The sequence below is a fragment of the Cricetulus griseus genome (genome assembly GCF_003668045.3).
Source record: "Cricetulus griseus strain 17A/GY chromosome 1 unlocalized genomic scaffold, alternate assembly CriGri-PICRH-1.0 chr1_1, whole genome shotgun sequence".
NCBI lineage: Eukaryota > Metazoa > Chordata > Mammalia > Rodentia > Cricetidae > Cricetulus > Cricetulus griseus.
Genome location: NW_023276807.1, coordinates 129,569,150 through 129,596,311, shown reverse-complemented (window position 1 = coordinate 129,596,311; position 27,162 = coordinate 129,569,150).

The window sequence follows — 27,162 nt, the reverse complement described above, 5'->3', positions numbered from 1 at the left end:
TATTTTTTCCACACAGAATATTTACACACACACACACACACACACACACACACACACACACACACACACACACTGTGAAGTGTGGCTCACAGGATGCTTGCTTTTTAAATCTCTGCACAATTTACACTGAAGAAGATTCTCCATGGTCTGAGATTATAAAGCTTCCTTAAACACAAGATAGACTCATGTTCAGCAAAATCTGAGACTTTATCTGGTTATGTGCAAAAGTAATTTTATTTGAAGCTATCTATATTTGTAGATATTTATGATGATCTATCTTAATAATATTTAGTTTTATTACAATTAAAATCTACTATATTTGGCCTATATTTTGAATCCTTCATAGTTAAAACTTACTACTATTAAGCAGGAAAATTAAGTAAAAGAAATATTCTTCTATGGGTTTAAATAAGTAAATTCTATTTTGATTTGGATGTTTTTTTAACATTCGTGCTTTTTAAACACTAGAATAACATTTAGTAAAAGAAGCAGAAGATGGAAATTCATGTCAATAGAGTGCTCAGCTCCTAAGGGAGCATCCAATTCACCCCCAAACTATGTCTCAGGGGTCATCATAGAAGAGGAGGCAGAATGTTCAAAAGAGCTTAAATATTTAGAGAACCAGAGCTATGACAGGACTGCTGCACTAGGAAACTCATGACAGCTGTGCTTGTCTGCAAAAGACCTACAGGCTTCAAGGCAGTCACCATTGTAGCATGTATAGAAAAGGATTTCTTACAGCTCCTATCCTTAACTGAAGAACTATGGATGGTGTTCATGTAGGCCTGTTTAAGATTGTAGATTCTGGTGGATCTATCATATGCTAGTGATGACCCCTTATCCAGGAATATATGGGCTGCATGAATTAGAGTTGGTAAGTTATTAAAAATGTTTAAAAGGACACAGTGCTGGATGGGAATGTGGGGAGTGGGGGGTGGATCTGTCAGGAATGTTGGGTGGATATGACAAAAATACATTGCATAAAATTCTCAAAGTGTGAATCTGAATATTTCTTAAATATAAACAAACTCTTTTAGCAGTATTTGAAGAGACTATGTTTGGGCTTGGATCCTATTTCCTGGGTCAAATGATTAGCAATGAATAAGATTATATTACCACCAAAGGAAGGAAAGCATTACAAGGTCCCTTGATCAACCTCCATGTGTCCATAGGTATGTGGATCTTCAATTTTGGGTCTTCAATTTGATTTCAGTGATGAGTATATAGTTTTTATGCCAATACCATGCATTTTTTATTACTATAGCTCCATAGAAGAACTTAGTATTAGGGATGGTGTTACTTTTATAGGTTCTTTTATTGTTTAGCAGTGAATTTAGCTATCCTTTTTTTTTTTTTTTTTGGTCTTTTCCATATGAAGTTGAGTATTGTTCTTTTAAGGTCTGTAAAAAATTGTGCTGGAATTTTTATGGGGATTACATTGAATATGTAGATTGTTTTGGCAGGGTGGCCATGTTTACTATGGTAATCCTACAGATCTATGAGCATGGGAGATCTTTCCATCTTCTGATATTTCTAAAATTTCCTTCAGCAAAGGCTAGATTTCTTTATCATCCAGGTATTTCACTTGCTTTGGTAGTTTTACCACAAGATATGTTATACTATTTGTGGCTATTGTGAAGGGTGTTGTTTCCCTGGTTTCTTTCTTGGCCCACTTGTTATTTGCATATAGTAGGACTACTGTTTTTTTATAAAATTAATCTTGCATCCAACCATTTCATTGAAGGTGGACTGGGAGCAGATAGGGTTGGGAATGGGAAGGGTCAAGGGGGTAGGTACTGGGAAAAATGACTGGAATTTGGGGGCATTTTGTGGATGAGGTGGAAATCTAGTAAAAGTGAAACTCCATGAGTCTCTGAGAACAACGCTAGCAAAGACTCCTAGTAATGAGGGACATAGACTGGCCATTTTCTGTAACCAGTCAAGGCCTCAAGTGGAGGCATTGGGTCACCAATGTGGCCACAAAACCTTTGACCAACAGCTTGTCCTATCTGTAATCTTCTGGGACCATAGCATAGCAGAAACTTCAACAAAGAGACCAAAGAGACTTTATCCAGCAGTTAATGAGAGCAGATACAGAGTCCCACAGCCAAACATAAAGGAGAGCTCAGGAGTCCTGGGGAGGAGGTGGAGAAAGGATCAGAGGAACCAGAGGAGTCAGGAACACCAAGAGAACAAGGCCCACACAGGTAATTGAGCAGAAATCATGGATGCTCATAGAGACCCAGGAGAATGTAGAGGTCTGACCTATGTCCCCTGCATATATGTTACTTCTGAGTAGTTTTATGTTCTTGTGGGATTCTGAACATTTTTGACTACTTATGTAACCCTTTTCCTCCTACTGGCTTTCCTCATTCAAACTTGATTTGATAGTATGTGCCCGATCTTCTTTTTTTCAGCTTTTTAAAATTTACATAAGAAACAAGATTGTTTTATCTGTCACTCCCAGTTCTCCCTCCCCTCCTCCACTGCCCCCCACTAATCCTTCCCATACCATCCCCTTTCTGCTACCCAGAGAAGGTGAGGTCTTCCATGTGGGATCTTCAAAGTCTGTCACATCATTTGGAGCAGGGCCCAGGCCCTCCCCCATGTGTCTAGGCTGATTATAGTAGCATATTATATACCATGTTTGTTCCATGTCCCTGGGTGGTCTGCTCTTTTCTGAGGGGAAATGAAGGATGGATATGTGGGGAAGAGGGGAGGAGGGAGCAGAAACTGATGGGAGGAGAGAAGAGGAAGTTTCAGTCAGGATGTAATTTATGAGAGAAGAATTCTAAAATGAACAAAAATCAACCAAAATTAAGAAAAAATCAAAGAAAATGAATTTGACTTATTTTCACTGTGATTATGGAACATATGGTTTAGCTATTTGTAAAATGTGACATCTTTACAGTTAGTAATTAAAACATGGGTATGTTTTATATGTTTGCTTTAACTGGAAAACATCATGATTTGGCCTACATGTTATTTAAGTCACTGTCAATAAAATTCATTGAGAAATTCATTCTGGAGATGTACTTGACAGCCAACTTATTTGAATGACAGTGTCAGTATTTACTGTTTATTGCCAGATGATATCTCCTTCAGAAATTACTCATGCTGTCTTACTCTTGAGGACAGATTATCTTAATTCCTCTATATCAGAAATTTTAAACAGTAACCTTTTCAGTATCCCTTAAGACACACATGAAATAGTTAAGACTGCCTGGCAGGCACATTCAACCTTGAAAGCCTGACTGATCTCAGCTGGGTGCCAATGGAGTGATTCAAACCAGGGCATGAAAAGCTGAAAAGGAATGAAGACTTACTTTAAAATGACATGCTCATGAACATGTTGGCACTGCTGGGAATAGAGGATTTTTTTATCAGTTTATTTTATTTCCATAAGAAAAGACACCTGAGGTACTTGTCTAGCAGTGTTTATTTTGCTCATTTGGGAGAAGTTACAATCACTGTTATTTTTATAGCACTCCCTTTTTGTGCCTTCGACAAATATAGCAATACTTTAATGCAGGAAGACTGACCATGCAAAGATACATGATTATACAATCACCTTTACCTTCTCATTTAATATGAGGGTAGAGAATATAGATGGTCTATTCTCATTGGCTTCCTGAAATTTCTTTTCTTTGTTTCATTGTCTTTGTCTTACTCCTTCTCTTTCTTTCTTCTCTGGGTGGGGATACTGAGGACAGAACCTAAGGGATCACACACACACACACACACACACACACACACACACACACACACACACACACACACACACTAATGAGCTATATTCTCAGACTATTTTATTTAGTTTTTGAGACAGGATCTTATTAAATTGCCAGTGGCTGGAACTTGAACTCACTCTGTCACCCTGACAGTTTCTGATCTTGTAATCCCTTTGCCTCAGCCTCCAGGGTAGCTGGGGTAATATATCTAAGGCACCAGATATGGCTATCTTATGTTTTGTAAATTGCTTTCAATAAGGTCCATAAGAATATCTTCTTTAGAGTGAAAGTTTCATAGATGTGTGTTCAGGGTGTGAAAGCATATGTTTCTTCATCCTATAACATATTTTAATATATATTTTACTATCACTTACAATTTTTTTTTCAGATAGGGTTTATCTGTGTTGCCCTGACTGTCCTGAAACTCACTCTGAGGACCAGGCTGGCCTGAAACTTGGAGATTCACCTGCCTTGATTCATGAATGCTGGGATTAAAGATGTGAACCACCACCACCTGGCCATGAATAATTTTTATATCTTTGTTTTGATACGGAGTCTCTCAATGTATCCCTGGCTGTCCTAGAACTAGCTATTAGACCAGGCTGGCCTTGAACATAGATCCACCAGCCTTTGCCTCTGGATTACTGAGATTAAAGTCATGCACCACCACATCCAACCAAATGTTTTAATTTTTAAATTAAAAAATACTTTAAATGTATGTCAAAACAGGCAGTAAAAACCAGGGAATTTAATCACCATTAATTCAAGTGTTTCAAAATAGCTTAGATATTTGACAAGAGTATCTAATCCTGCTTTTATTGGTGCTTGGGATCAAAGCCATGGTAGCAAGTACTCTCACACTTACTGATAATCTCAGAAGAAAAGATGTTATTTGAAGGTATCTATAGGATCCTTAACTCTTTACTGTATATTTTATAAAGACTTGCTTATAGCTGAATACTTATTGAGTATAAAAAATAACAGTGGCATGGGAGTCTGAGTCTGCTAAATTCAATCCAGGAGTGTCTTTTCTAAAGCTCTTATTCACCCTCTGATAAACTGCACATTGCATTTAGGTCTTTTTTTTTTTAATGGTTTGAATATGGTTTTTCTCCTCCAAACCACATTGTAGTTTGATCACTATTGTGAGACTTGATGAAAAAGGAGACTTATTCAAGTAGGATATTCAGAACTGGGGCATCTGAGAAGTAAAAAAAAAAAAAATAGTCCCATCAGGTTATCAAGATAGAGTTCTGTCCCATAATTGAATCCTTCTGTGAAGAGAGAGAGAATGAGAAGAATACAGGGACAGAGACAGAAACAGAGTAGAAACAGAGATAGAGAAAAGAGAGAGAAAGGGGAAAGGAGAGGAAAGATGAGAGGTAACAAATTACTATGCTTCCTCTCATCATATGGTGCCCCCTGCTCCCTGAATTCTACCATGAAAAAAGTCATCATTAGATGTGGCCCAGAATAAGCACAAATAAACCCTTTAGAATTATACAGTATTTTGTATTGTGTTGCTAGCCATAGAGTGCATACTAAAATACTAGTTTGCTTCAATCTAGATATTTCCTAAATCTTATTTTCTTCTCATGACATTGATTTTTGAAGAGTCTAGGGCAGTTGTTTCACAGACTGATTCTTAATTTGTGTGTGTGTTTAATAAAGTCTTGTGATTTTATTCAGGTTATTCATTTCTGGCTGAAAAGTAATAAAAGTGGTGAGTTCTCAATATATCACATCTGGTAGGAACACTATACAATACCTGGTTTTATTTGTATTTTTTCTATTGTGCTTTATATATACTGTTGCCTCCCAAAACCTAGTTGAATTTTAAAGAGTAAAAATAAGAGGAGAGTCAGTGGTATTGGAGGTTTTTGACACACTGTAGGAAATATTTTCATCGCAAAAGGTGTTTTCAGTTTGGACATGCATATCTGTGGCTCATTACTTACAATAAATTTTACATAAATAGGAATTATAAAATACACAAAGATCAAAAAAGTAACACTATTTCTATACCTTAGGATTGTTAATCCTTACTGAAGGCGACATATGTAGAATATTTGAAAAAGTAAAATCTGTACAAAATTAAATGTTCTGCAACTGAAATCAAATTACAGATTAAAATTGGCAACCTATATTATTTTGAACCATTTGAATTTTATTGAGCTATATTTGTCTACTTTATGTTACTTTAACAAAGTACCAGAGGCAGCCTAACTATGGAACTGAAAGAGGTTTATTTTGCTCACAGCATGGCCTGCTATCACTGTCAACTGAGTTCTGCTGAGGGCATCATGGCATATGGCCAGGGGAGAGAAATGGATCACATCACCCAGAGGGGCTCTCATCCTGCAGTCTAAGGACATGCTTACAATGATCCAGTGATTTCCCATTAGGCTTGGCCTCAAAGATTTCTGCACCTGTCCTCATGGCATGCCCCTGGGCCAAGCCTCTAGCACCCGACTCTTTGTGGAGACAAAACTCTTCTAAAGCACAGTATGAACCAAGTGCTATGAAACAAATTTTAGTGCATGGGTGTAGCTTCAACTGTTTTTTATGACTTCTTTTTTAAAATAATTTACAGAAACATATACTTCAAAATACCAGCAGTATGTCTGTTTCAGATTCTGATTCATACTTGGTCTGTTGCGTTGGTAGTTCTATTGAAGCACAATGAATCATTAGGATCCTACAGAAAAACAAGGAAGAATTAGTACTGTGCTAAATCAATGGCCCATCAGCTCCAGGAAGCTTTGTTTTCTCCTCAATGTATGTATGTATCATTTTTCCCTCCAGTTTTACTTGAATTAGAAACAAGATTGTTTTACATGTCAATCCCAGTTCCCTCTCCATCTCCTCCTCCCCTGCCCCCACAAGTAACACCCCACCTATCTTATACCCTTTCTGGTTCCCAGGGAGTGTAAGGCTTTCCATAGGGGGGGTCTTCAGAGTCTGTCATATCCTTTGGGATAGGGCCTAGGCCCACTCCTGTGTATTTAGGATCAGGGAGTATCCCTCTAGGTGGAATGGGCCCCATAGATTTCTGAGGTCTCCTCACTGACACCCACGTTCATGGGGTCTGGATCAGTCCCATGCTGGTTTCCCAGCTATGAGTCAGGGGAATAAGAAGAGCTCTCAGTGTTCAGGTCAGCTGTTTCTGTGGGTTTCACCAGCCTGGTCTGAACTCAATGTTCATCACTCATGCCTCCCTAAAACTGGATTACAGTTCAGTTCAGTCTTTAGCTGTGGGAGTTTGCTTCTATTTTCACCAGCTGCTAGATGAAGGCTATAGGATGGCATATAAGTAAGTCATTAATCTCATTATCAGGGGAGAGCATTTAAGGTAGCCTCTCCTTTGTTGCTTAGATTGTTAGTTAGTGTCATCTTTGTAAATCTCCAGACATTTCCCTAGTGCCTGTTTTCTCTTTAGACCTATAATGCCTCCTTCTAATTTGGTATCTCTTATCTTGCTCTCCTCTATACTTCCCCCAACTCAATCTTCCTGCTCCCTCATGTCCTCCTCACCACTCCTCTTCTCCCCTTCTCATTCTTCTACTCTCCCCTCCCCCCATTCTCCCAATTTGCTCAGAAGATCTTGTCCCTTTTCCCTTCTCCAGGGGACCATGTATGTCTCTCTTAGATTCCTCCTTGCTTCCTAGCTTCTCTGGCATTGTGGATTGTAGGCTGGTAATCCTTTGCACTATGTCTAAAATTCATATGAGTGAGTTTGTCTTTTTGTGACTGGGTTACCTCACTCAGGATGGTTTGTTCTAGTTCCATCCATTTGCCTGAGAATTTCAAGATTCCATTGCTTTTTTCTGCTGAGTAGAAAAAAGTACTCCATTGTATAAATGTACCACATTTTCTCAATCCATTCTTCAGTTGAGGGGCATCTAGGTTGCTTCCAGGTTCTGGCTATTACAAACAATGCTGCTATGAACATGGTTGAACATATGTTCTTGTTGTAAGTACATGCACTATTTGGGTATATACCCAAGAGAGGAATGGCTGAATCTTGAGGTAGACTGATTCCCATTTTTCTGAGCAACTGCCATACTGATTTCCAGGGTGGTCTTACAAGTTCGCACTCCCACCAGCAATGGAGGAGTGTTCCTTTTTCTCCACATCCTCTCCAGCATAGATCGTCATTGGTATTTTTTATTTTAGCCATTCTGACCGGTGTGAGGTGGTATCTCAGAGTTGTTTTGGGTTGCATTTCTCTGATGGCCAAGGATTTTGAGCACTTTCTTAAGTGTCTTTCAGCCATTTCAGATTCCTCTGTTGAGAATTCTCTATTTAGTTCTGCACCCCACTTTTTAATTTCATTGTTTGGTGATTTGGTAGCTACCTTCTTGAGTTCCTTATATATTATGGAAATCAGTCCTCTGTCAGATGTGGAATTGGTGAAGATCTTTTCCCATTCTGTGGGTGGTCATTTTGTCCTACTGACTGTTTCCTTTGCCTTGCAGAAGCTTCTCAGTTTCAGGAGGCCCCATTTATTAATTGCAGACTTCAATATCTGTGCTACTGGTGTAATGTTCAGGAAGCAGTCTCCTGTGCCAATTTGTTCAAGGGTAATTCCCACTTTCTCTTCTAGAAGATTCAGTGTGGCTGGATTTATGGTGAGATCTTTGTTCCATTTGCACTTAAGTTTTGTTCATGGTGACAGGTATGGATCTATCTGCAATTTTCTGCATGTCTGAATCCAATTGTATCAGCACCATTTGTTGAAGATGCTATCTTTTTTCCATTGTATAGATTTAGCACTTTTATCAAAAATAAGGTATTCGTAGGTGCATGGGTTAATATCAGGGTTTTCAATTCGATTACATTGGTCTATCTGTCTATTTTTGTGCCAATACCAAGCTGTTTTCAGAACTATGGCTCTATAGTAGAGCTTGAAGTCGGGATGGTGATGCCTCCAGAAGATCCTTTATTGTAAAGAGTTGTTTTGGCTATCCTGGGCTTTTTATTTTTCCATATAAAGTTGAGTATTGTTCTTTCAATGTCTGTGAAAAACTGTGTTGGGATTTTGATGGGGATTGCATTGAATCTGTAGATTGCTTTTGGCAGGATTGCCATTTTTACTATGTTAATTCTACCTATCCAAGAGCATGGGAGATCTTTCCATTTTCTGGTATCTTCTTTAATTTCTTTCTTTAAAGTCTCAAAGTTCTTATTGTACAGGTGTTTCACTTTTTTGCTTAGTGTTACCCCAAGATATTTTATGTTGCTTGTGGATATTGTGAAAGGTGATGTTTCCCTGATTTCTTTCTCATTGGCTCTATCATCTGTATATTGTAGGGCTAGTGATTTTTTTTGAGTTAATTTTGTATCCTGCTACCTTGCTGAAGGTGTTTATCAGCCTTAGGAATTCCCTGGTAGAGTTTTTCGGGTCACTAATGTAGACTATCATGTCATCTGCAAATAGTGAAAGTTTGTCTTCTTCCTTTCCAATTTGTATCCCTTTGATCCCCTTTTCTTGTCTTATTGCTCTAGTCAGAACTTCAAGTACAATATTGAAGAGGTATGGAGAGAGTGGACAGCCTTGTCTTGTTCCTGATTTTAGAGGAAACACTTTGAGTTTCTCTCCATTTACTTTGATGTTGGCTATTGGTTTGTTGTATATTGCATTTATCATGTTTAGATATGTTCCTGTTATTCCTGTTCTCTCCAAGATCTTTATCATGAAGGGATGTTGGATTTTGTCAAAGGCTTTTTCAGCATCTAGTGAGATGATCATGTTGTTTTTCTTTTTCAGTTTGTTTATATGGTGGATTACATTGATGGATTTTCGTATTTTGAACCATCCTTGCATCCCTGGGATGAAGCCTTCTTGATCATGGTGGATGATTTTTCTGATATGTTCTTGGATATGTTCTGATATGTTCTGATACGTTCTGATATGTTAGCCAGTATTTTTTTGAGTATTTTATCATCGATGTTCATGAGGGATATCGGTCTGTAGTTCTCTTTCTTAGTTATATCTTTATGTGGCTTGGGTATCAAAGTGATTGTAGCTTCATAGAAAGAGTTTGGCAATATCCCATCTGCTTCTATTGTGCGGAACAGTTTGAGGAGTACTGGAATTAGCTCTTGTTTCAATTTCTGATAGAATTCTTCAGTGAAGCCATCTGGCCCTCGGCTTTTTTTGGTTGGGAGGCGTTTGATGACTGCTTCTATTTCATTAGGGGTTATAGGTCTATTTAAACTGTTTATCTGATCTTGATTTAATTTTGGTAAGTGATATTTATCCAGAAAGCTGTCCATTTCCTTTAGATTTTCCAATTTTGTGGATTACAGCTTTTCAAAGTATGACCTGAAGATTCTCTGGATTTCCTCAGTGTCTGTTGTTATATCCCCCTTTTCATTTCTGATTTTGCTAATTAGCATGCTCTCTCTCTCTCTGCCTTTTGGTTAGTTTGGCTAGAGGTTTGTCTATCTTATTGATGTTCTCAAAGAACCAATGCTTTGTTTCATTGATTCTTTGTACTGTTTTCCTAGTTTCTACTTTGTTGATTTTGGCTCTCAGCTTGATTATTTCCTGGCGTCTACTCCTCCTTGGTGAGGTTGCTTCTTTTTGCTCTAAAGCTTTCAGTTGTTCTCTGAGTTCTCTAATGTGACTTTCCTCCAGTTTCTTCATGTGGGCACTTAGTGCTATGAACTTCCCTCTTAGCACTGCTTTCAGAGTGTCCCATAAGTTTGGGTATGTTGTGTCTACATTCTCATTAAATTCTGGGAAGTCTTTAATTACTTTTTAATTTCTTCCTCAACCCAGAAATGGTGCAATTGGGTGTTATTCATTTTCCAAGTGCATGTAGGTTTTCTGCAATTTGTACTGCTGTTGAATTCTAGCTTTAATGCATGGTGATCTCATAAGATACAGGGGGTTATTTCAATTCTTTTGTAACTGTGGAGGTTTGCTTTGCTGCCAACTATGTGGTTAATTTTTGAGAAGGTTCCATGTGGTGCTGAGAAGAAGGTATATTCTTTTGTGTTTGGATGGAATGTTCTATAGATATCTATTAAACCCAGTTGGGTCATAACTTCTGTCAGATCCTTTGTTTCTTTGATAAGTTTCTGTCTGGTGGTCCTGTCTAGCGGTGTAAGGGGGGTGTTGAAGTCTTCTACTATAAGTGTTTGTGGTTTTATGTGTGGTTTGAGCTTTAGTAATGTTTCTTTTACAAATGTGGATGCCTTCATATTTGGAGCATAGATGTTCAGTATTGAGACTTCATCTTGATGGACTTTTCCTGTGATGAGTATGAAATGCTCTTCTTCATCTCTTTTGATTGATTTTAGTTTAAAGTCTAATTTGTTAGATATTAGGATTGCTACACCAGCTTGTTTCTTGAGCCCATTTGATTGGAAAATCTTTTCCCATCCTTTTACTCTGAGGTATTGCCTGTCTTTGAAGCTGAGGTGTGTTTCTTATAAACAGCAGAAGGATGGATTCTGTCTTCGTATCCATTCTGTCAGCCTATATCTTTTTATGGGTACGTTAAGACCATTAACATTTAGGGATATTAATGTCCATTGTTCATTGGTTGGTTCTTCTTTGTTTTGGATTTATTGTTGGTGTCATTGTGTGTGGATTTCACTCTCCTGTTTCATTTTGTGTTTGGTAAAATTAGATTATCTATTGCCTGTCTTTTTGTGAGTGTAGTTATGTTCGTTGGGTTGGAGTTTTCCTTCCAGAACCTTCTGTAGTGCTGGATTTGTGGATATGTATTGTTTAAATTGTTTTTGTCATGGAATATCTTGTTTTCTCCATCTATAGTGATTGAAAGTTTTGCTGGGTACAGTAGTCTGGGTTGACATCCATGCTCCCTTAGTGCTTGTAGGGTATCTATCCAAGACCTTCTGGCTTTCAGAGTTTCCATTGAGAAGTCAGGTGTGATTTTGATTGGTTTGCCTTTATATGTTACTTGGCCTTTTTCCTTTGCTGCTCTTCATATTTTCTTTTTAATTTGTAGATTTGGTGTTTTGATTATTATGTGTCAGGGGACTTCTTTTGTGGTCCAGTCTGTTTGGTGTCCTGTGAGCTTCTTGTACTTTCATAGGCATATCTTTCCGTAGTTTGGGGAACTTTTCTTCTATGATTTTGTTGAATATGTTTTCTGTACCTTTGAGCAGGGTTTCTTCACCTTCTTCTACACCTATTATTCTTAGGTTTGGTCTTTTTACAGTGTCCCATATTTCCTGGATATTTTGTGTTAGGGATTTGTTGGACTTGAGGTTTTCTTTGGTTGGTGAATGTATATCCTCTAGCCAGTCTTCAATAGCTGAGATTCTCTCTTCCATTTCTTGAATTCTATTGGTTATACTCTCATCTTTAGTTCCTGATTGTTTATCCAGCCTTTCCATTTCCAGCATGTCCTCATTCTGTGTGTTCTTTATTGTGTCTATTTCAGCTTTCATGCTTTGAACTGTTTCAAGAACTTCTTTCACTTGTTTAGATGTTTTTTCTTGGGTTTCTTTAGATTCTTTAAGAGATTTGTTTATTTCTTGAATTTTTTGGTTTGTCTTTTCTTCCATTTCATGTAATTTTTTGTTTGCTTTATCTTCTATTTCTTTAAGGGATTTTCTTGTTTCCTCTTTAAAGGTCTCTATCGTCTTGCTGACATAATTTTTGAGGTCCATCTCATCTTCATGCTCTGTGTTGGGCTTTTCAGATCTTGCTGGAGTAGAGTCCCTAGATTCTGGTGGTGTCGTATTGGTCTTTCTGTTGTTGAGTGAAATCTTATTCTGTCTTCTTCCCATATCTTCTTCTAGTGGGTGCTGGTGGGTGTCTCTCTATCTCCTTTTGTGATCCAGTGGTGTGTGGGGGCCAGGAATTCACTGTCCACAACTCTGGATGGTCTTGCCTCTCCTGATAGTCTCCTCACTCCTTGTGGTTTGGTTGCTGGAAAGAGATGGAAGAGTGGGGTGTTTCCAGATTCAGGGAGCTCCTCCTTGTCTGTGGGTGTCTACCCCAAGCAGGCAGGCGAAGGCCTGGGGAGGTCAGGGTGAATGATTGTTTGGGTGGGAGTTGGGTAAGGGCAGAGCCTCGCTCACCTCGTTCCTGGGTCAGTCTGTGGAAAGGGATGGAAGAGTGGGGTGCTACCAGATTCAGGGAGCACAGAGCTCCTCCCTGCCTGGGTGTGTCTACCCCAAGCCGGCAGGCACAGGCAGTGGGGGGGAGGTATGGGTGAGTGATGGTTTGGGCTGAGGTTGGGTAAGGGCAGAGGCTCACTCACCTTGTTCCTGGGTAGAAAGGGTTCTGTACCCCACTTCTTAACTGGATTATTTGGTGTTTTAGAGACTAGCTTCTTGAGTTCTTTGTAAATTTTGGAGATCAGTCCTCTGTCAGATGTGGGGTTGGTGAATATCTTTTCCCATTCTATGGGCTGCCATTTCATCTTGCTGACTGTGTCCTTTGCCTTACAGAAGCTTCTCAGTTTTAGGAGGTCCCATTTCTTAATTGTTGGTCTCTGTGTCTGTGCTACTGGTGTAATGTTCAGGAAGAAGTCTCCTGTACCAATTTGTTCAAGGGTATTTCCCACTTTTTCTTCTAAGAGTTTCAGTGTGGGTGGATTTATGGCTTCAACTGTTTTTAATTATGGTAAAACAATGACTATCACAATGTTCTAAAACATATTGCCAGAACTCAGAATGTGTACATTCTCTTATGCTACAACATTGAAAAAGTCCTTGCATAGTTATTTTTGTTTGTAATTGTTTCAACATTTTCACATTAATGAGTTGTTAGTGAACAGACTAGGAGACTGTCATACTGACATTATGCTTTTCTGTGACTGTCAAGTTTTAGATTAGAAAGAATAGATACTTTCAGTTTATTGGCTATCACATTGTTAACCTTCAAGACATTTACAAACAGCAAAATGATCTGCCATATTGTTTTCTTATCTGTATTATAATGAAGCTGCATTACCAGTAGTACAAGCTCTAATATATGACTCAGAAAATATTTTCAAAATGCCTATTTGATTCTGCCTTTTCTCTTGTTGGGGAAGAAGTTATAAACTGGAAGGAGTCACTTTCCTAATGTAGGATTGTCATTTGGCTTACCTTTTATACCTTTTATACTAGCATTGTGACAGAAACTCTGAGATAGTTGTCCTTGGAGGGGAAAAGTTTACAAATCTGGTAATCTACAAACTGAAAATAGAAAAATTGCTTCTGAAGGTATTTCCTGTTTAGTCTTCAGTTCTGAGGTATTTTAAAAATGTTTTATATCTTTCCTGGCTAATGAATTTTAAAGGGTTCACTGCCTAAGAATATTACATAATATTTGTATCATTTCTGAAAATTGCCATGCATATCATTTAAGTGGTGAAAAGCTCAACACTTGAGTACATATAGATAAGTTTCACCAATAGCATACACTGGCTCCTTAGGCAACCATATTTTTTTCAAATTTGATTTGTCAGTCAGATAAATCAAACAAACAATTAATACCTATTATAGCCTTACTTTATCTCATACAGACTGGTCCTAACTAGAAAACTCAAGTGCTAATGAGCTGAAAGTTGTGTATTGTCTGGAAAGTGTGAGAAGGACATAGGAAGACACAAAGTTCAAATAATGCAAATAACCATGTACGGTGCCAGTGTGACACTGAACCAGAGTCATCAGCTTGAGGACTGTACTCATTGTCCCTATGTCTTAATAGTCTTCCATTCTCCCGGGATTCCATGTCCTTCTTTTGCTTAAATTACTTGAAATTAACAAAGATAGCTGGATACATAGATTGTATTCATCAACAGAGATAAATCTAACACTTACAATCAATCAAGCTAAATCTTGATCATTAAATTCATTTGCTATGGCAGTTGTAACAATGTATCAAAATATATAGCCAAGCTAAGGAGTCAATTCTGTTATAAATTTGGAAGTTACATAGCCAACATCACAGTACTGGCAGGACCCTGCCCCTCTGACCTTTGTCAGGAAATTTTGACTCATACTTGCTTTTGTGACTTCTGGACAATCTATGGTATTCTGTGGCTTTTTCTGTCTTAGTCCCATGTTGGCCTTTATCTCCATATGTTCCTCCTACATTCCTCTTTTTGTTCAAATTTCCCTATTTTATAAGAATATCCATGAGATTAGCTTATAAAAGCCTCTTGCTCTATTATGACATCATCCTCTTTGAACAATTTACTTGTGCAGTAGGTCTATTACCAAATGAGATCATATTCTGAAGTACTGGGATAAATGACATCAATATGTGAATTTGGGTAATATAGTTTAACTCAGAACAATTATGTACTAGAAAATGAAGGCACTTTTTTTCTGTCTACCTGCTTTGCAATGGCTTGTCTCCAAGGTGATGTCATATCTCTGCTGGTTAGTTTTGCTGTCCTCTTTTTCCTGTTTTGTGTCTTTAACTATCAGCATTAATCCCCTTTAGTTAAGTAGTCATATCCTATTCCAAAGAAATAAAACTAAAATAAGTAATACCAGTGAAATATTTCTTCCCTATTTCCTTTACTCATCTCTCTTTCAAAGATCACACTGCATTGTCCCTCTTCCATCCCCACTAGTTTTATTTCTATTATTATGAATAAAATGTCTATGATTATTGCTTAAACAATATCTTATATTGCAAGGATGGGGAAAGTTTTCTTTTTTGTTAATTAATTTATTTAAGTTTTGTTTTGTTTTTTTTCCATACAAGGTTTCTCTGTATTGTTTTGGAGCCTGTCCTGGAACTAGCTCTGTAGACCAGGCTGTCCTTGAACACATAGAGATCTGCCTGCCTCTGCCTCCCAAGTGCTGGGATTAAAGGCCTGCATCACCAATGCCCAAAAAGTTTTCCTTTTTGTGTATATATTTCACATTCCTAAAAATGCATTAATCAAGCCAAAATATTCCTCTTGATAGGAATAATTCCATGGCCATATATATCCTGAGAAATAGGTCTATTTTATTTTAAAATATTTAAGCCTATCATAGATTTTATTTAAACCTTCTGATTTAGAGGAAGACATTTTGTAGACTATTGTTGTTATTGAATTATAGTTGATTGTTGTCGAATATTAGATTAAGATGTGTTATACTCATTTATGCTATGGAATTTTTTTAATGATGCAAAGATGTGTTGCATTCTTTTATGTTACATTTGTCTAATTCTGTAAAACTGTGTTACTTTGCCTTCGTAAACCACACAATTGGTCTAATAAAGAGCTGAATGACTGAAGATAGGCAGGAGAGAGAAATAGGTTGGGTTGGCAGGAAGAAAGAATAAATAAGAAGAAAAATCTAGAAAACAAAGTGAGGAGTGAGAAGAGGAGAAGGAGAGGAGCATGCCAGGCCTAGCCACCCAGGTACCCAGCCACACATCCAGCCAGTAAATAAGAAGAAAAGACATATAGGATAAAGAATAAGAAGGAAAGATATATAGGATAAAGAAAGGTAAAAAGACCAGAGGCAAATGAAGAGAAACTGGAGAATTTAAGTTAGAAAAGCTGACTAGAAACAAGCCAGAGTAAGGCAAGCCATTCATAATAAGAAAATATCTCTGTGTATTTATTGGGAGCTGGATGGTGGACCCCCAAAGAGAAAAGCAAAAACATACAAACAAAAAAAACTATAGTTGTCAGTTGTTCATTTGATGTAAAATGGCTTAGAAATAACTATAACCCTTATCTGTCTGTATAGACAAATATTTTATCTGACATCAGAAATTGAAATCCATATATTATTAATGCTTTGTAATGAAATGGATTTTTTAAAGACCTAAACTGAGAAGTTTAAATGTAATATTGCTTATTTCTTGATGACAATAGTGAACTGAAGTTCTCATTTATTAATGCAGTCCAATAACTACAATGAAAAGACACTTTATTTTGAAGTTCTTAATGTTGTATCTGATGATTTAGTTCTAATTTTATAGCTGTAAATGTTCAAAACATTGTAGGAGATACACTAAGATGAAAAGGAATGGCTCTGTTTTTCTTCCAAAAGACTGCACCATATTTGGCCAGTCCATGGTGATTAGGAATAACCTTATCATGACAGTAAACCCATGAAGCAATGGACAGTTCAGCATTAGACACGGGCACTTCTATATGCTGGATTTACCAGGAAACCCCTGAGACCAGTATAAGCTGTTTTCATTTCTACAACAGTTATCTAAGGAAACTGGAAGTAATAATGATTTCATGGATGCTACTAAAAACTGTGGAACTTCTGTTCATAGAGAAGATATAAGAATTCACAGATTGTCTCTGATTACTGATCATTATTTGACCCTTCATTTATATGCTAATGGTTCAATAATGATTTTTCTCTGGTTAAAAGAGAGATGAGATAACTCCTCATTAATACCTGGAGATGCTTGCATGTGAGTCCAATATTTTTTAAAATGTATATTGTAATTTTTTTCTTTAATGAGAGCCTTGGAGCAGAATGGACTTGAACATATCTAGCCTATAAAGAATGGCAACAAAGTCAGTGAGATGGCTCAGTGGATAAAAGGACAGGCAATTGTGATGACCTAGGTTCCACCTTTGGAATTCATACAATGTAAGGAAAAAACTGATAACATCAAGTTATCTTCTAACTTCTACATGTGTGCCATGGCATATATGATCTCTCTAACACACAAAATCAATATAACAATACCCTTACTGTGCTCTCTTTTATTACTATAAAACACTCATATAGGAATATATGAAGCTTCTTCCAGATGCCATGGTTGCCAAGTAAAAATATAAGTGCCATGTATGGGGTACCTCCCCTTAAGTTGTTGGCAAGAAGTGTTCTGCAGAGCTTCAAAACAGTACAGGTTATTGCCATTATTCTTGGTAAGTCCTTATTGCTGAAGACCTTACAGTGAATTTGTCAAAGGACATGGAGAAATCAAATTACTACTGACAATGAAGTTTCCTTCCTGCTGACTACCTTTCACAGTCACCAAGAAGGTGCTATAATCTCATATGAGAATAAAATAGGTCACCAATAGTCTTACTCAGCTGAGCCTGTGAGTTGCAGTATGACCAGAGGTGCTGGGCTTGTCTCTGGGTGCAATAGTGACACAAAGATATGGGGTAACTTTTTTCCTTAGCTTATAAGCCCATTTGCCTAGCTGTAAACCTTACCAAGAGCCCACATTTTGGGTGCTCTATCCATAAATTAAGGCAGCCTTTTGGAGTCATTAGAGATGTCTCTTAATGTAATATTCATATTATGCCCAACCCATGAATCAGGAGACATCATGCAGGAGGAGGTAAGTTAAAAGAGAGATGAGAATTTGTAAGAATCAGGATTTGTAAGAATCCAGAGCTTGAGAAGATCTTTGCAAAAAGTTCTTTTCTGGATGTGACAGTACTGCTGTACTCCTGAAGGAAAAGCAGTAATGGTTGACTGCACAAGACTGGCATGAGATCAAAGCATCCATCCTTTCACCACGGAGGAACGTGTTCATGAGTCCCTGATCTAGAAAGGCAGCATCCATCTCTTTAAGAGTGCTATCTCTGGTAAGCCAACTTTACTCAAGAGATGGTTGCATGTCCAGGGATATATAGGCAGCACAATGTGGACTTGATGGGATATGCTTTAGTTTTTTTAAAAGTACACATGAACTTGGGTATGCTAAGGAAATACAGGTGGATCTACAAGGAGTTAGGGGAGGAATGTTTGGGAATGAATAGGATCAAAAACATTGTATGGCTTTCTCATGTATTTAATGAAAATTATAGCTTAAAATAATTTATTTTTAATAATAACCTATTTTTAATATTCGTTACTGCAGTTAATTTTCTCAGAAATTGATAAGATAGCTATTAGTGAGTCTTTTGTCAAGAGTAGACACTTATTTATGTCAGGAGGACATTCAATGGAAGAACCAAGTTGCCAAGCCAACATGTCTCCTCACTGTTATGCTAGCAGTGATGAAAGCATGCAGATTTAAAAAGGCAGGCAAAGGAAGAACAAGAAACAATAAACAAGCCTGACTAGTATTTCTAGCACCCATACCCATTTACCCTCACATTAACTCACTAATTCTCCTGCTAACTACCCTATAGGTATTGATCCTGTAGACTATTCATTTCCTAATAGACCTTTATTTTTCCTTTTATTTGAGATACCTCTAGTTTTCATTAAAATGAATGAAGATTCTACAGGATTGTATGTACATCTACTATACTCACAACCCTGTACAGTCTTGTTCACATATGAAGTAAGAAAGGAGAAAATGAAACTTTAAAATATCAGGCTCATGTGCCTCAAGAATGAGGTAGGTTTGAGTGTAAATCATAAACCTAAAGTGAACATGTTTTCTGATAGTGATCTGGGACACAAGATTCAATATTTCTGAACATTGATTTACCTACTTCCAAAGGCACTAACCTTAAGAATCTTAAAAAAAAATATTGGGCATACTTTCCCACACAAGAAAGAGTATTTTAACTGGACCCTGGAGTGTGTTTTCCATGCTTCTGAACAAGTTAGGCTGGTCTTCTGTCCTCAGGCCCTCACAAAGCTATTTCTTAAGCAGATATTCTTTTTCTTGTGTCCATTTGTCCTTGAGACACATTTATGAACAGCGAGAGATCTGTAACTTTGGGTTCTGCTGACAGAATTCCCTCATTGTAAATTCTGTGAGGAGTGAAATTGTGTCAGCCTTTGCGCTTTCATGTCACCAGAGCCTTTTTAGAATGAAGGAAGGGATGCATTAGTTACTTACTCACTGGACTCCTCACACCCTGGAACTTGGAACAGGCTTCTTTCCTTCATGACAACAAATAACACTTCATGAAGAATGACTCTTGTCTGTGTTTCTGACTACACAATGTCAGCCAAATGCTGCCATTCCCATTTCACATAAAAAAAAAAAGCTGGGAACATTAAGTAATGTGTCTTTGATAACATAGCTTTGGTATGCTTGACTAGTTTTTATCTGAGGCAATATGACTTGTATTACTGTGCTATCTTACTTAACATTTATTTATTTATTTTATGTGTGAATGTGGTATATGAAGGTGCACATGCCCCTGTGTAGGAAGAAACCAGAGAAGGACACAGGTTGTCCTTTTCTATAAACTCCATTGAGAAAGGGTTTCTCACTGATATTCAAGCTAAGTGGGAGGCAGCCAGCCCCAGTGATCCTCATGTTCCATGTTCCTACTTCTCAGTGTTGGGATTGTGGGAACTTGCATCACCATACCTAATTTTTTGGTTTTTGATTGGTGATGAGTATTAGAATGCAGGTTTTCACACTTGCACATGAAACAATTTTATGCAGAGGGCCATCTCCCAAGTGAGGATCCTTTTGTGCTCATAATCACTAAACTGAATTACTTCTGAGGAAAAGAAATGTCTTTGGCAAGATTTTGTAAAAAAAAAAAATTGTGAGTTATATGAGAAGGAAGAACATAAGCTTACTAAGACTTAGTGTTGTTTTATTTCTATTTCCTTATCAGAATCTCATAAGTACAGAAGTAAATTAATGTATTAGAGCAAGTGAAGAGCACAGAGAGTGCTTCGACATTAAAGAGAGAAGGAAGATTTACCATAATCTGCTTGTTGTTCAGGTCTAAGTAAAAGAAAACTAGATCCACAGAAGCTGCCAGAAATGGCTGCTAATCCTTCACTGAAAGAACTCTGTCAAATCCCATGTGATTATCAGGAAAAAGACCTGTTAAAATGATAGCTATTTAAAGGTGCAAGTGTGTAGGTGAATGAGGTAGGGTGGAGCTTTAAGAGACAGAAAGTAACTCACAGGGAGACAATCGGTGATTTTGCAATGTGGCATTCAGATATTTCAGTAGTTGACAGTTAACGAGTAAGCTTCCCTCCTATAGTTTACACAAACTATACCCTGACGAGAGTCACTTTAACCCAGCAGCCATTCATTGTGCAGTAACTGTAGAGTACGCAGTTACTAAACACTGTGATCCTCTATTGCTTTCCCCTGACAGTGATGCACCGACAGACATGTTTGTTCATGGTGAAGATGGATGGACTCGGTATAACGTAAATACTCTTGCCTCATGAAACCACAAAGCCACACCCTTTTAACATAAGGGCTATGTCTTTTAAAGCTATCATTATTTGACCCAGTTTAGTTTATATAAACTACTTCACAGGCTATGCTCTGACACTGCTCGTGATCTCAATTTCAAGGACAGATTGCTTCACTTTTAGAAAATAAGAATGGAATTTCAAGACAAAGCGTCATCAGACTCAAATTCATTTAGATTTCTCTGCTTCATCTACATTTCTCTATTTTTCTTTACCAGGGGAACCTGAACATTATGGCAACTTTAGAAACTGATAAAAACAAACATTATTATTTATTACTCGACAACTGTAATATTCTCCACATTCTTTTAACTAAAATGCTAGATTTTTATTGGTACAACCTCAACAATCAGAAAACCCTGGATATTGCTTTGTGACTCATAACTAACTTAGAGACATATTTTGACATGTTAACTTTGGTATCATCAACATCTTAAACAATATGCTGACTTCAAATTCTCCTCTAATGAAAGCTTGATTTCCTTATGGAAATTACCTAGAACTCTATGTTTCTTAGTTTTAATCCTGGAACCAAGACCCTGCCAGATGATTGTCTTACAGATGGTTTCCATGATACACTGTCCTCTTATTTATAATAATTTACTTACAAGAGGGAGTAGAATGATAATTGTTAGTTCTTTGCACAAATCTGATTAGGCTGGAGTTTTAAGCAACTAGTTTTTGTTGTTTGTTTTCTGACATTGACATAAGAGCAGGTTGAGCTGCTGAAAATAGAATTCATGTTATTGGACAAATGAATATGTCCACTAGGTGGCAATGTTGATTCATTTACTCATGCAGTTGAAGAACATTTTATCTTTTTGAAAGCAGTAAGAATGCGAGGTTTTTTTTTTTCCCCCTATTATTATTATTTTTTTAATATAATGAAAATTCCTGCATAGGAAAAAGCTGATTTGGGCAATTCTGAACTTGAAAAATGGGTCCTTCTTGCCACTGGAAGTGTTATAAATAAGTCTGAACCAAATAGGTTAGTTCTTTTGGCATACAAACAAGACGGGTGATGACACACATAACTTCCATCTGGATTCAATAGGTTTAGAACAAGCTGTTTTTTCCTGTTTTTAATTTTCAAAAATCTTATTCATTGCTCACTGCTTGTAGACTCTTTCATATACAACGTATATCACTGAAGTACCTATCTGTGATTAACTGTTTGGTAATCAGTCAGTTTGGGATTCCTAAAGAATCCAAATTTCCATCAGTCTTTGTGTCTGTAGGGAAACAAACATTAGAGCAGTAATCTGCGTATTTCTGAATATTCTTTGGGGCTTTTCCAACAGTGTGAGGTCTTGGTCAACCAGGTCAAATGGAGGGTTGGGTATGTAGCAACCTTGAGGGATGAGGTAATGTCTTCTTCTGGCAAACAGTGGATGTGATTTTATTTACTGTGAAATCCTTGATCACTCTCCTCCATGCTCAGTGTTTGTCCCTTCCTGTTGAACACAATTTTTTATGGGGCTTTGGCCCAGTCCATTTCAGAGATAGGAACATGAGAGACTTATGAAAATTAATACAATTATTTAGTTATTTCTTTTGCCACGAGGGGAAAAAATGCTCTTTTTTCTCTGGTTCAAACTCTCACCCTCCCCCAGCAGAGATAGTATATCCTAGGTGATATACAGGATATCACATGATTATATTTCCCTGGTATTGTCTTTACAGTTGACTTTATTTCAGGAGAGACCCACTAAATACAGAAAAACTCACAAAAGACTTTCTGAGTGGTAAGTTATTTACTTTTAGTTTAACCTTTCCAATGCTGGTGAACTAGTATGTAGCGTGTGTTTTCCTGCAATTTATAATAACAAGTCTCTAAAAATGCTGCATCCAAAATTGTTAGTGTGTGCATTCCCCCAGAAGACTTCTTGCCTTCCAAAGCTCTACCTATGTGAAAACATGGCTATCTCTCTCATCGAAGAAGTTCCTCCATTTGTTTCAATAATTTGTTTTCTGTGTATTGATCATAAATTCTCTTTCCGTTACAGTTACTCTCTTATTTATTTTATGCCAGTGGTTTCCTTGGCTTTTTATAAAATATCTATAATTGCAAGAGTATTACACATTATCCTGGAAATTATTAGATTCTTTTCTATTCACAATACCAATTTTCATCTATTTCCTAGTGACTAAATTTCAGAGCCAATATGAAAGCCCGAAGTCATTGGAGGGGAAGATCATGTGTAAGTCTTGGTGATCTTTCAAAAACATTGTTTCAAAGCATCCAATACATGCCCTGCAGAGATTAGATTACTAATTTTTTACCACAAGTCTGAGCATTGGCCTTCCAATTTTATCTAGTTTTATAAGTTTCATTACTCTTTCGAAGTAGATTAAGTAAGGGAGTAGAAAAATAGCAAATAGCATATCTTTCTTGTATATTTGACTTAAATGTTTCACACAGAGGATATTCAATTTGTTTCAATTTTCTGATGTATGTAATGGAGAGTAAAGAATATGGACATCATAGAATTTAGTGGTTATGTAAATGCCATGACAATGTGATGGTATAGATTAGGTACCACTTAAGTGTTAACTGTATTTCTACAAGTTTCCATGGAAACAGTGTGATACACATATGTGTATCCAAATGAACAATAAATAAACAAAAACAGCACACATATATCCAATTTAAAAAAGAGTCTGGAGGGCAGGCTTCAAGTGACAGCTTCTACATGAGTAGCATTGATAGCACAGATGAGAGAGCAAAGGGTCCTATGTTTAGAGCCCTAGGAGATAAGGGCTGCATTGTGGAGAGACAGTAGAAAGGCATTGACTATGGTGTTATTAGAAATGCAGCAAATGGCAGAATGATGTTGTACTGGCCTCTGTTTTGTACAATTGCCAGGAAAACTGCAGCACTACATACAGAATTATTTGATCAGTGGACTTAAAGGGGAAAATGCAGAGTGGTTTTTAGCCCTGTTGTACTCAAGGTGTACAGTATATGCCAAGTATAAGTGATGTACAAACAGCTTCATGTCACTGATGATATCAGAGATAATGCAAACAGTACCACTCAAGAGAAAAATGTAAATTGGAAAAAGTTAGGGTCAGAATATGTTTGAGGCTACTTGGTATAATATTTTCTCAAATGTAAAAGACAAGTAAGGGGATCTGTGGCATGTCTAAAAAGGCAAAAGTCAGCCTCACAGAATTCCCACAGAGATCTAGCTGAATTTCTCACCTAGTTCAGTTATGTTTAGTGTTTACAGACAACAAGGAGTAGAACAAATCATAGAACCTGATGTAATTTAAGACTGCAATTCTTCATAGCTGAGAGTTTTACTTTTGAATGAAATATACTAACGAGTACATTGATTCCATAATAAGTAATTGTTTTGGATCTTAACTTACTTTGATATTGATTCCTAAGTAGTTTGCAATCAACTTTTCCAATAAGCTTTACCATTATTTATTTTAGAACCAATGAGCGCTGATATTTATTCTTCATTCATTATTTGCCTTGGATTTAAAAAATGTTCTATTATTGGATTGCAAGGAATAAATAACCCATAAATATTTTCAGTTCACATTAAAGCATATTCTCCCCAAATATTGATATTTTAGTTCATTTCACCTACAATTTTTTATTTTGTCACTTTTTCCTATAGTTTTTTCTTTTAATTTAGGATATGATTTTTTTCTTTTTTGATTTTTCGAGACAGGGTTTCTCTGTGAGCTTTGGAGCCTATCCTGGCACTCGCCTTGGAGAGCAGGCTGGCCTTGAACTCACAGAGATTCACCTGCCTCTGCGTTCCAAGTGCTGGGATTAAAGGTGTGCACCACCAACGCCCGGCTTAGGATATGATTTTATTGGTACATAGTTTGTATTTTAAGTATTGTGATTTTTATTTTCAGAAAACTAGCCAAAAGTCAAAATACACATCCACACGTCCATACACTCTGTCTGTTTCTGTCTGTCTGTCTCTGTGTTACACTCACTCACTCTCTCTCTCTGTCTGTCTGTCTGTCTGTCTCTCTCTCTCTCTCTCTCTCTCTCTCTCTCACACACACACACACACACAGAGAGAGAGAGACAGACAGATAGACAGATAGATGGAGAGAATCAATAAAGATGCTTTCTAAAACAAAAGATTGTGACACAGGTCTATAATCTTAGTTAACTAGTATGGGAAGTCAGCAGGATCATATATTTGAAAGTTGTCTGGAGTACAGAATGTACTCAAGGCCAGTATGGACTACAGAATGAGCTCCATCGAGATACAGTGAGACCCTAAATCAAAATCAAAGGGGAAATAAAGATGATGTCTTAAGATTACCGTGTGCGCTCAGAGTTGACCTATAGTCTGCGATGGTAAGATTTCATTATTCAGGAAAACACCAGAGCAAAACGCAGGCCAGAGCGAGGTCACAGGATCCAAGCTAGTGCGGTCAGAAAGAAGGGGCCAGGGTCTCCACATGCAGCCCTTAAGAACCTTCCCTTACCTCACCCCGGCTTTCCTTCACCCTGCCCTTATGGGCGAGTCCCGGGTCCACCTGGCACCTGTCTGGGTTGCTATTGGGCAGGGCTAGGGTGTCTCCCTACATGACTGGGTAAAACTCACTGTTAAATGCATGCCTTGCATACTCAATTACCTAGGTGCAACCTCTAACAACACAAGTACACACACACACACACACACACACACACACACACACACACACACACACACACAAACACACACACACGGGTGGGGAGGAGAAAGAGGGAGAGAGATTTTGATGAAAATATCTTGATGGCATCTGGAAACTCAAAAAAAAAATGGAAGTGACAGCTGTAAAAAAGGAAAAGCATTGATATAAGCAGTGACTTCAGACAGGGAAAAGTGACTACTTTTTAACAATCTTGTCTATATTACCCATCTCCATCAGGTTTATATTATTAAAGTAGATTGGAGTTTCTAAGAAAAACATCAGGAAAATAATGAGTAATTTTGCAAATCCTCTGGCACCTCAACTTCCCACGGCTCCCAGTGCAACAGTTCTCTCTGACTTCTCACTTGCTTTCTATGGTTTTAAAAATAGTGTCTTATTTCTGTTAAAATTTTCTCTCTGCTTTCTTGTAAAACCGTTTGACATTACACTTCACCCACCAACGTTTTCATCTTAATTTCTCTCTAATTTGTCAGCAATGTCAGGACAGTAAAAGGTGCCGTGCTCTAGCAATGAGCATCAGAGAATGAGTGAGCTGTAAATTCTTTCAAATTTACAGCTCGTTTAGACCTCCTCTCCTGTCATGCAGAAATAACCACAGCACCTGTTCATCTTTCCTCAAGGTTAGAGTGAGAATCAAAAGAAAGTACAAACACTATGATGCTTCACCCACACAATACTATTGATACTAATTACATACATCATTTGTAACATCTAAGCTTTGTGTGAAAGAGATAAAAATATATGCTCAATTCATGATAATTTTATTGATATAGCAACTGTATGTTGATTTGTGCAGTTAGAATACATTTGACTGTAAAAGAAAAGTTCACAATAGAGATGCAGAATTTTCTGTTAGTGCAATCTTTAATGAAAACCTTTATTTTTTTCGAGTTCATTACTAAATATAAGACCTTAGGTCCAACTTGATAAGGTGTTTGATTAAGTAATTCCATGGGTAGTCAAAGAATAAGTGTTAGTATCACTCCATGGTGATTTAAATATAGGCCATCTGGAACTCCATATTGATCAAATGCTGTTATAATCTTGGTCTATGGAAATCCCTGTCAGTGATTTCCCCCCTTCAAATTCACTTGCTTCAAATTTACTGGTATTCCCTTTTATAACACCTCAATGATATAAGAAGACCACTAAAATTATTTGACCCATTTTTCCTGTATTAATTCCAAGGGTTTCACAACTAATGTCAACAAATTGTGTGGGCTTGACACCACAGACATCAATTTCTCACAATTTTAGAGGCTAGAATCCTAAAGTTAAATTGTCACTAGGGTAATTATCTCTTTGAAGTCTAGAGGTGAATTATTCTTTTTCCGCTTAAGGTTCTTGAGGTTCTAGGAAATACTTAGTAACTGTGATTTGCAGCTTAATAATGAGAGTTCATGCATTCATTTATGGTTTCTTCTCTATTTTTTCAACTTCTTAAATCCATACTAGTTATTGAGTTTAGGGATTATCCTAATCCAATGTCACCTCACTTTGACTAATGCAATCTGCAAAGATCCTATGTCCTTGCATTATTATATTTAGAAGTTTTGTATGTGTAAGACTACTGAAAGGGATACTTCTTTAGCCATTACAGTTTCTGAAAGACACACTCTATCTTACATAGTTGTAACAATTGAATTACTGCTAATTTTTTTTTGGTTTTCCGAGACAGGGTTTCTCTGTGGCTTTGGAGCCTGTCTTGTAG